The sequence below is a fragment of the Macaca nemestrina genome, chromosome 2, assembly GCF_043159975.1.
Source record: "Macaca nemestrina isolate mMacNem1 chromosome 2, mMacNem.hap1, whole genome shotgun sequence".
NCBI lineage: Eukaryota > Metazoa > Chordata > Mammalia > Primates > Cercopithecidae > Macaca > Macaca nemestrina.
In genome coordinates, this window is record NC_092126.1 from 124,857,132 (window position 1) to 124,870,313 (window position 13,182).

The window sequence follows — 13,182 nt, forward strand, 5'->3', positions numbered from 1 at the left end:
TCACTTTTTTGTCCTGTTCTGGCCCTCAACAAATTAGATAATGCCCACCCACATTGGTGAGGGCAGATCTTCTCACTCAATCCACTGATTCACAAGCAATGTGAATCTCTTCCGGAAAAACACCCAGAAACACACACCCTTATAGACACACCCAGAAATAAGGTTTTCCAGCTACCTAGTCATTTCTCAGTCTAGTCATGTTGACACATAAAATCAACCATCACACTCAATCCACTTCCCCTGTTTTATAGATGAGGATACTGAGACACAGGATATTTCAGTGATCCGCCCAGATAAGCAGGTACAGTGGTTCAGCTGTTAACCACTACAGTACTGTCTCTTGGGTAATTATAAAGCCTACAGGGCTAAAAAATTACTATTAAAGTTTCATATGTACAACAAAACTGTTTTTTTTTAAATATGTGCTTTCCTCCAAAAATTAAACATAGAATTACCATATGATCCACTTCTGGGTACATACCCCTAATAATTAAAAGCAGGAACTCAAGCAGATACTTGTACACCTATGTTCATAGTAGTGAAACGGGAGAGTTCCCTGGTCCCCCTCACAGGATGTGCGACAGGGGTGTGGCTCGCCTGTTCGGTGGCCACTGCTGCTCAAACCCCTGAAGGGAGGGGGGCACACAAACAGACAGGTGCAGGAGCCCAAGTGGGCATGTGTTACGGTATCCCCTTTTAGCCCTCCTGTCCACAGACAGCTTGAGTGTTAACCAGCACAATGGACCCTCTGCCTTTCTACAAGGGCAGAGGGCCAGTGTGACAGCTTTCTGTATCCTAACTCTTGCCCAGCATCTTGAAAGAATCAGGTCACTCAAGGATGAATGTGGAGTTTTATTGAGTGGTGGAGATGGCTCTCAGTGGAATGGACAGGAAGTCAGAAGCAGGGGATGGAGTGGGAAAATGAGCTGATCTTCCCCTGGAGTTTGGCCTTCCAGCAGCTGAACTCTTCTCCAACCACCTCCAGCTGAACTCCTCTCAGTGCCCAGACGTTCTTCCTCTTCTCTCTTTCTCTGCCACGTTGTTCCATTGTCCATCTGCTTGTCTGCTTGTTTCCTTGCCTACTCTTCTGCTTCTGGAGCCTGGGGTTCAGGGTTTATATGAGTTCAGGATGGGGGCCCTTTGCCAGGGAACCGTCCTCTTCTACCCAGTGTTTCCCTGTCTCCTGTGCACATCAGCAGTATACTTCACAATCGCCAAAAGGTGAAAGACACCCAAGTGTCCATTGATGGATGAATGGATACACAAAATGTGGTATACGTATATAGTGAAATATTATTCAGCCTTAAAAAGGAAGGATATTTGGACACATGCTACAACATCGATGAACCGTGAACACACTATGCTGAGTTAAATAAGCCAGTCACAAAAGGACAAATATTGTGTGATTCTACTAATATGAGGTACCTAGAGTACTGAAATTCATAGAGACCAAATGTAGGGTGACTGAAGGATGGAGGGAATGTGAAGTTATTGCTTAATGGGTACAGAATTTCAGTTTTGGAAGACAGAAAAGTTCTGGAGATAGATGGGGGCAATGGTTGTACAACAATGTGAACGTATCTAATGCCACTGGATTGAGCACTTAAAAATGGTTAAAATAGCAAATTTTGTTATGTATATTTTGCCACAATAAATAAATAAATAAACAGCAAACCAACCCACCAAAAATAAACAAGTAAATGTAATAATTGGTAAAGGTGTGCTTATCTGTTATAAATAAGATCTGAAATATTCATAGATGAAAGAATATGCAATCTGAGATTTGCTTTAAAATAATCTGGTAAAAACAATTGCTATTTAGAGATTAAAAATAAAATTTTTAAAAACAAAAAAAACTTAAAAAGTTTTTAAAATAATAATCTGGTGAGGGGAGGGGTTGGGGAATGTAAGGATAATTGTGGAGTAGGCTGGAGATGAAACAAGATAGTTCAAATGCAGATAATTGTTGAAGCTCGGTGATGGTACACTGGAGTGCATGATACGATTCTCCCTCCTCTGTGTATGTTTAAAGGTTCTCATGAAAGAAAAAGAGTTTTAAAATATCTCATCCCAGTAGAGAATAAGACAGCAGCTGCTCTCATATTTATTAACCCTTCAGATAGGCACAGGGCCATGAAGAGAAGCTGCCCACTCTGCCCATTCCATGAAGTTCCCAAACACACCCCTCCTTCCTGCATCCCACTGCCCACTGTAGTGTTCTGAGCACTCACCAAGTCCTTACTACTAGCAGCTGCCCATCCGTGGTGATCGCAAGGGCTGGGAGAAATGAAAAGTAGCTCTTTCTGGACTACTATGTGCAGACAACTGGGCTTTTTCCTGTAAGACAAAAAGAAAAATGCCAGAGAAGGCCCACATATTCAAGCATCTTACCACTGAGCTACATTTGCATCAAGTCATGGGACTTACCAACTCTCCAACAAAAGAAACATGTATTTTAAATTACAAAATTAAGGCAACCTTTTCCTCCGGAGCATTGTGAATACCTTTGTTAGGGCTTTGACATAGACAACAATAATCTCCCCTTCACGTCACCCACTACACATGCACACACTTCTACCTGGGACAAGCAACCACAATGGATTATTGGTCACCTAAGTAATTTATCTACTGTTTCATTAATTCATATTCCAATGAATACTTGTTGAGTACTTACTAGGCGTCAGGCATAGTACTTGGTGCTGGGATATGAAGATGCACTCAAACCCCCAGAGTTGATATGAAGATTATTTTGAACTAAAGACATTTGAGATTTGACAGGTGTAGAAAGAAGACTTTTTGGAGCTTCTCTTATCTGACTAAAGGCAGAAACATCTAGAAATGAGGCTACTGTAAATCTCCTCTTTTGGGGCAGCTTCACTTCATGAAGGAGACTGAGAGTGAAACTACCATCAACAAGATAATGTCTCACATCAGTCAGAATGGCTATTATTAAAAAGTCCAAAAATAACACATGCTGGCAAGGTTGTCAAGATAAAGGGATGCTTATGCACTGTTGGTGGGAGTGAAAATTAGTTCAACTATTGTGGAAGACAGTGTGGCAATTCCTCAAAGACTTGAAAACAGAAATACCATAGGACACAGCAATCTCATTACTGGGTATATACTCAAAGGAATATAAATCATTCTATCATAAAGACATTTGTATGCGTATGTTCATTGCAGCATTATTCACAATAGGAAAGACATGGAATCAATCTAAACGCCCATCAGTAACAGACTGGATAAAGAAAATGTGGTGCATGCAATACCATGCAGACATAAAAAAGAATGAGATCATGTCCTTTGCAGGGCCATGGATGGAGCTGGAGGCCATTATACTTAGCAAACTAACACAGGAAAAGAAAACCAAATACTGCGTGCTCTCACTTATAAGTAAGAGCTAAAAGACAAGAACACATAGACACAAAAAGGGGAATAGACACTGGGTCTATTTGAGAGGAGAAGGTGGGAGGAGGTAGAGGAACAGGAGAAATAACTAATGGGTACTAGGCTTAATACCTGGGTGACAAAAGGATCCATGCAACAAACCCCCATGACACAAATTTGCCTATATAGCAAATCAGCACAGGTACCCCTGAATTTAAACGTTAAAAAAAGAAGAAACTACTGTAAGTCCTCTCTCCAGAGGAGTGTATACTGACCAGAAAGAAGAAGAAGACCACTTGCACCTGCATAAACAGACATTGCCACAAACTTTCCTATCTCCCATTTTTTCTCCTAAAAGCCCATTAATCTTTCCTAACAAAATGTCTTCCCATAGAAGTTTTTCCTCCCCTCATGCCTTTCACCTTATTAAGTGGTTACAAATCCCGTATCTTTGTTTTTTTTTTGTTTTTTTTTTTTTTTTGAGACGGAGTCTCACTCTGTCGCCCAGGCTGGAGTGCAGTGGCCGGATCTCAGCTCACTGCAAGCTCCGCCTCCCGGGTTCACGCCATTCTCCTGCCTCAGCCTCCCGAGTAGCTGGGACTACAGGCGCCCGCCACCTCGCCCGGCTAGTTTTTTGTACTTTTTAGTAGAGACGGGGTTTCACCGTGTTAGCCAGGATGGTCTCGATCTCCCGACCTCGTGATCCGCCCGTCTCGGCCTCCCAAAGTGCTGGGATTACAGGCTTGAGCCACCGCGCCCGGCCAAATCCCGTATCTTTGGCTGCTTGAGAGTCATCTTTTTCCATGAACTCCAGTGCACATCCATGAATAAAAATCTGTTTTTCCTCTTGCTAATCTGTCTTTTGTCAGTTTAATTCACAGACTCCCGAACACCGAACGTAAGAGGACAGAGGAAATGTCTGTCTTCCCAACAGTGACCAAGACACAAACGTGTTACTCTCATGGAAACTACTGGGGAATATATTCAGAAAGAACAAATAAACAAATAATAAATATTTACAGATTGTAACTATTGCCATAAATCAAACAACCAGATGGATCAGCAGGAGCTGGTATTCACACAGTTAGCCCCAGTTAGCCCCAGTTCAAGGATGCTGTTTTTAAATATGTGAGTATGTTCTTATTGCCTGGTGCCTATGCCCGAGGACAGTTAAATACAGCATCACTTCCAGTGGTCCAGGAAGGCCTCTTCAAAGAGGTAACAGTTAAGGCTGAGTCTAAAAGCATAAGAAACAACCACTGCTGAGGAGCAGCACTGAGGAAACAACCGGCGGAGAGAGGAGCACATACCAATTGCCGCTGCACATCTGAGCTTAAAATGCTCAAGTATGAGTACAGCAGAGGCAGTCAAGGTGGCAGGATTGGTAAGGTCTTGCCACACAGGACACAGCAACACCTCTGTGTGTTCAGGATTTCAGAACTTGCAAGGGTTCCACTGGAAGCATTGTCCTCCGCAATGGATGTGGGAAAGAAACTAGTGCTTGCAGACAAGAAAAAGGAGATTTTGAGTGTCCACTGAAGAACCACAAGGTTCATTAATTTGGAGAAGTGAGCTTTATTTCTTATAAAGGGTTGTAGCCTGCAGGCTGGCCATCGTGCAGGCTGGGAATCGTAGCCTCCAGCAGAGACCAGAAGCAGGCACTTCGAAGAGGGAAGGAGAGACAGCAACTTTTGCAGAATCCATTGGCTAAGTATACATATTCAATAGGCTATAGGAGAAGCTATGAGTATTCATGAATGAGGGTGTGCACATGCATAGTAAGTTAACATTTGTGTTACATATGTCCCATGGTCACTTTGGGGTGGAGACTTAACATTTAGATGTAGTACAATCAGGCCCTGTACATCAAAAGGTGAAGCAGAGGACACAAAGCTGCATGCACAACCTCCATAAACTAACCAGAACTATCCCATGGTGGGTGGTCTCTCATCAGGAAGGAATGCTGGTCAGTTGTTATGTTAAAACTGCAAAAGAGAGGGGAGTCTGATGAAATCAGTGGTGGAGACTTTCAAAAGGGCTGGTTTCTGTTTAATCCCTAGGAAAGAAAACCTAATCGTGGTTAGCAAGGTAGGGGGTAAAATGAGGCATGTCTGAGCTCCCATCCATCATGGTTGGGAACTCGGTTTTTAAGGTTTCTCTGGGGTTAGGTAGGAAACTTAGGATTTTATTTTTATATCTTACAAGTTAAAGAGACACGGGACATCGCAGGTCAGGAGATCCAGTAAGTATTAGACAAGCCATTGAAGAGCAAGAACCTGGTGCTTAGGACATCACTTAGAAAACAGAAGCTATGTAACCCTTCAGAGACTTGGTGGAGGGGTAATCCTGATCATTGTTTTGGCCACTTCATCCCAGAACCTTACTTTCATGAGCGTCCGTGTGAAGAGACCACCAAACAGGCTTTAATAAAGCAATAAAGCTTTTTAAACAGGCTTTAATAAAGCAATAAAGCTCTTTTCGGCTGAGTCCAAAAAGAGTCAGCGAAGGGAGACAGGGGTGGGGCCATTTTATAGGATTTGGGTAGGTAGTAGAAAATAACAGTCAAAGGGGGTTGTTCTCTGAAGGGCAGGGGCGGGGGATGCAAGGTGCTCAGTAGGGGAGCTTTTGAGCCAAGATGAACCAAGAGAAGGAATTTCACAAGGTAATGTCATCAGTTAAGGTAGAAACAGGCCATTTTCACTTCTTTTGTGATTCTTGAGTTACTTCAGGCCATCTGGATGTATACATGCAGGTCACAGGGGATATGATGGCTTAGCTTGGGCTCAGAGGTCTGACACCATTTTGTCACACATTAGAGTTGAATACTGGGGAAGGTGTGGATGAAGCTGAATTGAGAAGCAAAAAGAGAAAAATCAAGTGTATCTATCAACTCATGTAATCTACTTCCCAAACAGATCCAACCCTCCTGTGTGTTTCAGCTTTCTTTCATAGAAAGAGTATACAAAGCCAGGATCACACATTAACTTCTGGACCCAAGAGAAGTAATATTAGAAAGGTATTGTTAGCCCCTACCAAGCAAAGGATGTCCTGATATATGCCCTGAAGATAGACCCCAGCAGCTACCAGTTCCTAAAAGATAGGGGAGGCTACTTTAAAGCAGTATTTGACCAGGCACAGTGGCTCACACCTGTAATCCCAGCACTTTGAGAGGTAGAAGTGGGTGGATTGTTTGAGGTCAGGAGTTTGAGACCACCCTGGCCAGCATGGCGAAATCCCATCTCTACTAAAAATACAAAAATTACCCGGGTATGGTGGTGCATGTCTGTAATCCCAGCTACTGGGGAGGCTAAGGCAGGAGAATCGTTATACCAGGGAGGCAAAGGTTAAAGTGAACTGAGATCACACCACTGCATTCCAGCCTGGGTGACAGAGAGAGACTGTCCAGAAAAAAAAAAAAAAAAAAAAAAAGAGCAATATTTATATGCAGCAACGAAGGGAGGAGCATTCAAAATTGCATGACTACAGTATTCCTAGAATTCTGTCTGGCATCATTTATTGAGAAACTTGGATTTATTTTCTGTAAAGCAGAGTGAATTTTATGTCATCCTTGAGGAAATGCAGTATTTAAAGTTAACCTTATTATAGGAGGAACTCCTGGAAAGATATAATAGAATCCAACAGTTGGTAGATTCAAACTGGAGGTCACTCTAATTAAGAAAGTGAAGAGTAAATGGAATGCAAACAATCCTATTTTACACTAAACAATTCAACATAAGGGAATCATTTTTACATAATGACTCAGGAGCAGATTACATTCTCAGATGCAGAGACAGAGCCCCCATTGACTTCTACCACAGACACTGATGCATATCTAGAAACAGTTTGGGGCCTAGAGGCTGGTGAAATAAATTGTGTGAATCAATTTAAAATGCAGCCAGATGTTTTTGACTCTGAAAATAAAAAGACACGGGATGAGAGGGGAAAAAAATCCACAGATAGCCCACAAAGCAGAGATGGGCAGAAGTTTTAGAAAGTCAGCTGTAGTTAGTTAACTCGACTTCTTTTCATATCTTACTATCTTTTTATTCCATTTAAGGAAGAATGCATACCAATAAACTCTTTCATTAAACAAACATTTTGGAAGGTTCCCTAATTTTGAAGTATTCTGAGAAAAACAAAGATGAATCAACCTGAATTTAAGCCTTAAGAAGCTCCAAGTTTGGTTAATAAAAGGAACAATCTGTGCACCTACAAGATTAAACAAGAAAGACATCAGAAGATAATCACAGGGGTGTGAAAAAAAGTTGCATGCGGAAATTTTATGAAAGCAGTATTGTAGCAAAAAAAAGTCCTAAATAGGGAATAGTTATGAATGATAATTTTTAAGCACTTACTAATAATGATGGAATCATTTGCAATCATTAAAAAGGATTTGGAGAAAATATTTAAGAACTTGGAAAACTATTGATGAAATATTATTAAGTGAAAAAGCAGTTAGCTAAATATTATCTACAATGTGTTCCATTTTTGAAAGAAAATATATTTCTACATTGGTTTGCTTGTATAAAGGAGAGAAGAAAAATATGTAACAAAATATTAACAACGCTTATCTTCTGGTGATATAATTATAAATGTTTGTTTTTCTTTACTATTTTTATATATTTTTGGCAAGTCTATATTTCCCCCAATAAACATGCGTTATTGTTTATAACCAAAAAAAAAAAAACTAAATGAGGGTTTAAAAGAGGATAGAAATACAACACAGAGAAATTTAGAAGAGAAAAAGAATGTTAGTTAAAACGGATATGGAAATCAAGGAGTGACATTGCAAGCAGATAGGGAAGGTCTCCAGGGACTATAGAAATTTAATCAACCTGAGCAATCAGCCTATTTTACAGCCTCCTGCCTTGCAGACTATTTTTTCCCAAACCCTACGTGGAGTGCAGTCACCTAGTCGGTTGGAATGAGTTTTTGACAGACCTTGACAATTTATCTATGAATCCAAGTGGGCTTTCCTCATTACCATGCTAAACTCCCCACCCCAGGAGGAGCTATATAGCCTCATTATCATAACATGTGACTTCTGTGCTTGCATAATGATTCACTGCATGCATGGAACCCTTCCTCTCCATGCAATGACACACCTCTTCCCTTTCCATTGCCCCATAAAAGCTTCCTATCACGTTTCCTTGGGGAGACACTGCTTTGGAGAATCCTCCCAGTGCTCTCCTTACTTGCTACAAGTAAGAAAATTCCTATTGATCAAAACCTACTTTCTAGTTGAGCATTGTTTGCTACTTGCCAGGTGAATGAACCCCAGTTTTTTTGGGTAACAGAATTGGAGGCAGTGGCAATAAAGGAGGAAGGAAACAGAGGCTAAAGAATCTAACATTGATTTCTGTCACCAAATTTTTGACCATTCATCTGTGTGGCCTTAGTATAGAAGTAAACACCCGGGGCCACCATGCTGCACCACATTTAGGGGGCATCATCCTTGTAAATGGTGCCCCCGGGAGTTGTATAACCTGTAGCCTTGTAGGCAATGTTCTTTTCCTTATGGAACTTATGGTTCTTGCACGAAAGGAAGAAGGACAAGGAGAAGGATTATTTTGGAGTTTACCAGCATGCCCTATGGACATCTAATAGAGGCGGCATCAGGCATGGGATTCTGGACTTTTTTAGCCTTTCCCATCCAATTTCCGTAGCCAGCTACATAATTTGCAGGGTCCAGCGCAAAATAAAATGTGGGGTCCCTTATCATAAAAGTAAGGAAAACATGCAAGATATTTGAAGGACTCCAGATTACACTACTGTGGCATAAAAATTATTTTGAGCTGAAGACATTTTAAAATCAGCAGACACAGGAAGAGTCATTGTTTAAACTTATCTTTTCTGCCTAAAAACAGAGCCTCCCAAAAGCTGCCATAAATCCCACCCTTTAGGAAAGCCTTCCTGTACCAGAGGAAAAGAGTGACTCCTCTCATCAGAGATGAGAAGTTTATGTAGGGATGGAAAACTGCATAAACAGACTTTAGTAAAACAAAACTCACTTTCCATTAATTTCCCTCATATACGTCTCAGTCATTTCCCACCACTGATTGTCACTTGAAATTCTACCCCCTTCCCTTGTAAGATGGTATTAAGGCCCCAGATTAAGCCACTTAAGTCACACTTTATTTACTTAGGTAAATACAAATCTCTTTTTGCTTGCTAATGAGTCTTTTGCCATTTTAATTTGCAGGCCCCCAAACACTGAACATAAGAGGGTGGAGGAAAAGGTTTTCCTTACTGACAGTATTAAAACAGAAAATTCTTTCCTTTGTTCTGTGGTTTCTCTCTCAACTTGTCATGATGTTTTTTATTCGGTTTTTTAATGTTATTCTAGGTAAAGAAAAATTAACAATTTAAATTATTAGTGTGAATTGTACCATTTATCTTTATACCGTGAAATGCGTGCAGGTTTAAATGCAAATATAAAAGCACTTAACTCATTGACAAAATCACTGAAATTGGGCAATTTATATTTTGTAGCTCATACATGCATATGTATTTTGTTTTTACAAGGACAATGGGAAATGCTACACAAAACTAATTCAACTTTTCTTTTTTTTTTAATTTTTACTTCTTGATATGCACATATTCTACCAATACTCTCCACCACTGGCTTACAGATGAGTAAGGAAGGACTGCAAGGAAAAGGAGCTCCAGGTTGGTGTCTTCTTTCTCTTTACTTGTTTCCATCATTTTCGGCATAAATGGTTGGCTGATACAGGGAAGTAACAGGAGTAAGGAAGAACATGATAGGACCTCGGCTATTTGTGTTTTTCAGCATTCTGTTGCCTTCTTTCCGGGTTAGAAGCCGGTTCTGGTTTGAATGAAGTGTGGCCTCTCAGCTCCTGCCTACTCAGTTGTAGACGGAAGATATCTTGTAATGGCTTTGAGTTTCTCTGGGCTCCCACACGAGGTGGGAGAACTAGAAAGCCATGCTTATGGGGCATCGTCTCATCCTATATGCAAATGAGGCAGCAGGGAACAGACAACTCAGATATTGTGCCTAGTTTCTCTGCTCATGTGCATGCTCCATTGTCCCCCCCACACCTCACTTCTAAAACATAAGTTCAAAAATAAAATTATTAAGAAGCTTAGGATGATGACAGCAGACCTTAAACCCAACGTGGGGCCCTTCCGAACGTGGGAGTCTGTGCCAAACTGCGTAGTTCCCATATCCATGAAGACTGTCCCACCCACTTTCACCAGAAGAGTTCCACATGGGGTTCCAGTTAAAATTTCATTTGAAAAAGAATTTTATATAATACTTAAAATAATAAATTTGCCAGGTATGGGATGGCACACACCTGTAGTCCTACCTAATTGAGAAGATGAGGCGGGAGGACCACTGAAGCCCAGGAGCTCGAGGTTAGAGTGAGCTATGATCACACCACTGCACTCCAGCCTGAGTGAGCCCCTGTCTCTAAACATTCTTTTTAATTAGTCTAGATTAAGAGACAAAGTCAAATACCAAAGGAGTTAGGAAGATAATGGAAAGGAGCCAAACAGATTTTCTCAGTCACTCTTTTCTCCACTATTGAGAATGTGGGGGGATTCGTGGGGGCAGGTCATTATTTCCTCTTAACTCTGCCATAAGAAAAACAGCAATGCTCATGCCATGATAAATAGCAACCGACCCTCAGCTTCAGTGTCAGGAGACACTGATGACCCTTGGGGACTGCTGGACAATAATGGGTTCCTGGCCCTCTGAAGGAACAGCCATTACTCAGCCAGCTGTTGACTGCCATGTGGGAAAGGAAAGCAAGACCAGCACTCAGAGCTTCCAATTTTTCTCTCTTTCTTTTTTTTTTTTTTTTCTGAAACACAGTCTTGCTCCATCACTCAGGCTGGAGTGCAGTGGTGCGATCTTGGCTCACTACAACCTCTGCCTCCCGGGTTCAAGCAATTATCCTGTCTCAGCCGCCCGAGTAGCTGGGATTACAGGTGCATGCCACCACACCCAGCTGATTTTTGTATTTTTAGTAGAGACAGTGTTTCGCCATGTTGGTCAGGCTGGTCTCGAACTCCTGACCCCAGGTGATCCACCCAACTCGGCCTCCCAAAGTGCTGGGATTACAGGTGTGAGCCACCGCACCTGGCCGAGGTTACAATTTTTCAAGAGATGCTCAAAATCTGAACTCTTACCTGAAATCTCCCAACTTTTTAATGTCGTTATAGAACCAAACTGGGGACTGCTCACCAAGCACAGTAAAACCAGATACCTACACCAGGATTTTGCAGTGGCAGAAAGGAGGCATTTATTTGCACCAAGTAAGGAGGACCAGGTAGCTAACATGTAAATCCTCACTTCCTTGATGGCTTGCAGGTAAGAGTTTTTAAAAGCAGGGTAAATTTCAGGAAAGTGAGAGTTACAGGCAAACTCGTAAATCAGTACATGGGGGTTACACATTGGTTTTGGCTCAAAAGGGCAGGATCTCTTAAAGTGGGGGCATATCGGTCATAGGTACAATAGATTCAAAGATTTTCTGATTTGCAATTGGTTAAGCAAGAGAAGCTTGGTTTAAAATTTGGGGTCAGCAAAACAGAATGTCAGCTCAGACTCCCTTCAGGCCCCTTAGGAAGAAATTCAAAGTATGGTGACCAGAGTTCAGTCCTCAGTTCCCCCTTATCTGAGATCTATATGCCAGCAAATCCATTTGGTGGGAGGTCGGGTTTCTGAAAAACAACTCAGGGACATATGTTAAAATATTATATTTAGTCTCTGATACAGCTTGGATATTTGTCCTCTCCAAATCTTATGTTGAAATGTGATCCCCAGTGTTGGAGGTAGGGCCTAGTGGGAGGTGTGTGGGTCATGGGGCCAGATTCCTCTTGAATGGCTTGGTGTCCTCCCCATGGTAATGAGTGAGTTCTTACTCTGTTAGTTCACATGACAGCTGGTTGTTTAAAAGAATCTGGCACTTCCTTCTCTCTCTCTTGCTGCCTGTCTCTCCATGTGACTCATCTGCTCCTCCTCCTTTGCCTTCCACCATAAGTAAAAGCTTCCCAAGGCTTCACAAGAAGCTGAGCCATGATTGTAAAGCCTACAGAACTGTAAGCCAAATAAACCTCTTTTCTTTATAAATTACCCAGCCTCAGGTATTCCTTTACAGCAATGAAAAATGGACTAACATAGTTTCTAACAGGAAACTTTATTTACATCAATTTTCTCAACATTCAATTCTTGTAGAAACTATTTGCAAGATATTGTACATTTTTAAAATAATAAATCTTCATGCATATTTTATGCTTCCAATATCTCTTAATTTATATATATATATATATATATATATATATATATATATTTTTTTTTTTTTTTTTTTTTTTTTTTTTTTTTTTGAGACGGAGTCTTGCTCTGTAGCCCGGGCTGGAGTGCAGTGGCCGGATCTCAGCTCACTGCAAGCTCCGCCTCTCGGGTTTAGGCCATTCTCCTGCCTCAGCCTCCGGAGTAGCTGGGACTACAGGCGCCCGCCACCTCGCCCGGCTAGTTTTTTGTATTTTTTTAGTAGAGACGGGGTTTCACGGTGTTAGCCAGGATGGTCTCGATCTCCTGACCTCGTGATCCACCCGTCTCGGCCTCCCAAAGTGCTGGGATTACAGGCTTGAGCCACCGCGCCCGGCCAATTTATATTTAAAATATAAAACTCTGCCAGGCATGGTGGCTCATGCCTGTAATCCCAACACTTTGGGAGGCTGAGGCAAATGGATCACAAGGTCAGGAGTTTGAGACCAGCCTGACCAACATGGTGAAACCCTGTCTCTACTAAAAATACAAAAATTAGCCTG

The 13,182-nt window shown here is 41.5% G+C and overlaps 1 long non-coding RNA gene across 1 annotated transcript in view; it reads right to left on the reverse strand.

Moving 5' to 3' along the window:
* Positions 1–866: 866 nt before the first annotated feature.
* The window catches only part of LOC139361776 (uncharacterized), a 29,856-nt gene continuing 17,540 nt past the window's right edge, over positions 867–13,182 (reverse strand). Inside the window, exons 2-3 of the long non-coding RNA XR_011619403.1 lie at positions 2,232–2,337; positions 867–1,100 (exon numbers count right to left, since the gene is read on the reverse strand). This is a non-coding gene — a long non-coding RNA (uncharacterized lncRNA). The remainder of the gene's footprint in view (positions 1,101–2,231; positions 2,338–13,182) is intronic.